Source organism: Xiphophorus hellerii, chromosome 23 (assembly GCF_003331165.1).
Source record: "Xiphophorus hellerii strain 12219 chromosome 23, Xiphophorus_hellerii-4.1, whole genome shotgun sequence".
Lineage (NCBI taxonomy): Eukaryota > Metazoa > Chordata > Actinopteri > Cyprinodontiformes > Poeciliidae > Xiphophorus > Xiphophorus hellerii.
In genome coordinates, this window is record NC_045694.1 from 11037620 (window position 1) to 11041221 (window position 3602).

Sequence of the window (3602 nt, forward strand, 5' to 3'; positions counted from 1 at the left end):
TCGATACAAAATACTACTTTTAGTGGAAGTGAGGAACAATATGATGCAACATAAAACAAATGAAACATTTAACTTTCAATCTAAAGCATAGAAAAAAATTGCAAATTTTAGTTTGATAAAAATTTAAAGGAAACATTTAGACTTGAATTTCCTTTAGGGCAAAATCAGAGCTCCAACTTCAAATGATAAAACAATGAAACAATATTTGACAACACACTGCCAAGATAAGTTAAACATTGTGCCGGTACAGTCAAAATTACAAATTACATCTGAAGAACAGAAAGTGGGAGCCTTAACAAAATTTATGCTATAAGTTAAAAGAGATGTCTAAGATTATGCTGACCTATATACCAAAAAAAATCTCTCAAGAACACTCCTGTTCAGGGATAAGTTGCCTTCATGCCTGTATAGTTTTTTGTTTGTTTTTGCGCGGAGGGGCAACAATATCTATAGCCTGGTTAGAACGTTCTCACTAACCTATATGAAATTCCACTCAAAGTCCATGAGGTTTTTTAGCAGAGTTGAAACACGGGGGTTGACAGTGACTGACTTCTTTTGAACAGTTTTTCCTGTCCTCTTGGAGACAATCTTGCCACAGCTGGCCTTGGTCCCTCTTTCAGGGTTGATATCAAGAAAGCGCCTGAAAATGCAGTAATTTCAGATTAGCATATGATGCTTAAGGAGTCAGGGTTTAAGGTGTGCTAGGTGGGAAAAGGGGGGGACGGACAGGCGGACACAAACCTTACCTCTGGATGAATTCAAGTGTACATGCAGCCTCTTCTTGATATTGTAGATTAAAGATGTAGTACATTGAAAACAGTGCAGCAAGCCCTGTCACAAAGGTTGGTTGAATGCCCTCACATACAATATGGCTCTCAAGACTGATCATCCAGTGCCCAGCAGTCACATGGTCTTTTCCACCTGAAAAATAAAATTTAAAAAATTATAACAAGTATTGTGACTTCTACAAATTACCTCTACCATTATTTCTAAAACAACATTCATTTAAAGATATTGTGTTTCATGCAATACAAATAAATCAAAACCTTGTCTCATCTGCATGTTATTGTATCGTATTGTCGTGAAAATCTTAAGCCACAATGAGTTTTGTTTTTCTTTGCAAAGTTATGGCCATCTTTATTCATTCTCCAGTTAGGTCATCTTTCTTAAGATTTCTACTGACAACCTAAGAACATATGAGCTAAATCTTAAAAAAAAAAAAGAAGTTTCTACAGGCAAAGTTGATATTGACCTAACCGTAAGTGATCTCTGTTGCCACTCAGCTTATCATGAACTCTTGGGAAAACTAGATACAAATTTGTAGGTTATTTTATTTATTTATTTTTTTCTATTTTTCTATGAAATTAATTTTAAACAAAATTGTAATTTTTCCATCTGTCAAATTCTTTGATCTTTGGCTTTTTGAATGGAATTGTAATAGAATGCATGTTATGCTTGACCCCCCAAAAAACCCAAAATAATCAACCAGAAGCTTTTTTGTGTGTTTTGTAGACAATTGTACACTGGTTACACTAAATACTCACTTTGGGCTGCAGAACACATTTTTTCAGAAAATTCTTTGAGGTATGGTGACCTATTTTCTGTCATGTCTGGTTGTATTATAATTCAAGGACTGAAAAATAAATATAGTCACTGAAACTTTGCAGTCCATGTCAGTTAACAGTGTACTCACAGAGTAGTATCAGGCGTGGTGTTAAAGGCAGGTTGAAGGTCTTCTCAACATCAGTCACTGTGGCAGATGACTGTAAAGAATAAAGAAATTTCAGTAAGAACATTAGTTCCTCAGGATGAATTCAGATGTCAACAATTCAGTGAAATATATCAGAATAAATATTATGAAAATAAATTAACAAAACTAACATCTGTGGAAAGGATGAGGCCATCTGTGCTCTCTTTGAAATGGGCCATCAGTAGCTGGACAACATGAAGTGCCACCTCAGCGTCTTCATCCTGAGAGAAAGTCGCTCGAAAGTGGCACAATCATTGGCACAGATGTAGCATGGAAACATTTTTAGATAAAATCCAACAATGTAAAATCAAATTAAAAACAGGTAATAAAAAATAGCTGTCAAATTAAAACACAGGATTATCAACAATGACAAAAATCACTTTGCCTGTCACACACTTTACAGTTGTTCTGGTTTAACATCAACTTTATGGAAGGTACTGAAAATGTTTGTGAAATATTTTCTGCTGCTTCAACAGACTACACTTTCTGCAAAATACACACAAAAGGTACACTTTGGGGATGTAAGTGAAGACAAACTTTTGAATGTTAAGAGTTAAATACAATAAAGAGACACCAGCATAACATTTAAACAGTTTTCTGCCAAGTCAACTTTGTGAAACTCCAAATTCCCAGTTGATATCCATTCACCAATTTCACTTTAGCAGCTAATCATAGCAATTCAAGTCAAATTGCACAAAAGAAAGAAAAAGAGCTTCCAAACATGTCAATATTTGTAAATATGAATCATCAAAAAATAACTAAGTAACAATGAAAACGGGTTACTTTAATTATTTACCTCCTTATCTACAAGATATATCAAATAATGTTATGCTAGCTTCCTTATTACAGCATGACAGATTAACTAAGCTAACTTTCAAACAGCTACAGTCTGCTTAAAAATGACAACTGTATGACAACATCATCTGACAAATAAATTATGCTCCAACTTACCGGATTGGCTCATAAAATGCAGGATTCAAATGGATAGTCCTTGTAAAGAAAATTCCACATGTCACAACGACGTGTCTTCTTGAGAAATACAGTTGAGTTCTGTTTAAAGAGAGCCTCATTGCCGTTGAATCTAACATCATTCCCAAAATGCAATGCTACTCACAGTATATTACAGTATTTTATTAAAAACAGTAATAATTGCCCAGAATGCATTGTTTTTCACCGTGCAGTACCGTTTTCAATAGAAACAGTATGATACTGTTCAGTTTTGGCCGTTTTTATACAGCAATTTGTTACAGTGTAGGTTTATTTTAAGATTCAAAAGCCATTTCCTAATTGAACTTCAAACATTATATTGGTTGATATTGCAAATGTCTTAGTACGATATATGAGTGTAGACATTGCCCAATGTTGACTGTTTTCACCTATTGCTCTTCATGTATGGCATTTACTGCTCCTACACTCTGCCAGCTTTCCTTTCAAAATTATCATAAACATTTACTGACAAAGTGGGGAGCTGCTCAGTATGATGGAGGTGGTGGTAAACACTCCCACCCAAACCAAGGTGGGGGAGGTGAGAGGATTTGATCTGTGTGGCAACAATGGATTAAGCCTTAGTTGTGGCAATAAATCTTCATTAAAGTCGTTTTCCTGAAGAGGTTTCTGAGAGCTGGTGTAGAGCTGAATAAAAGGGAGGGGAAGGAGATGGAGAGGGAGGAGAGTTGTGAGGAGGACAGCTGTGTCTCCCCTCATGGATCATCTGGAAGAGCAGCTGGTGTCTCACTACCTTTGCCTCTTCCTCCTCTTATTCTTGCCTGCCCCCCTCCCTTCTCTCCTGTAATGCCAGTCCAAATTACCCAACATCTTCATTAATGTTTTATTACAGCTGAGTCAGCCACTG

At 35.9% G+C, this 3602-nt stretch overlaps 1 long non-coding RNA gene across 1 annotated transcript; it reads right to left on the minus strand.

Moving 5' to 3' along the window:
- Positions 1-475: 475 nt before the first annotated feature.
- LOC116713931 (uncharacterized) lies at positions 476-1757 on the minus strand. Its single transcript, XR_004337952.1, has 3 exons — positions 1694-1757; positions 747-921; positions 476-640 (listed from the first exon to the last, which is right to left on the minus strand). It is a non-coding gene; the product is annotated as an uncharacterized LOC116713931 (long non-coding RNA).
- Positions 1758-3602: the final 1845 nt, after the last annotated feature.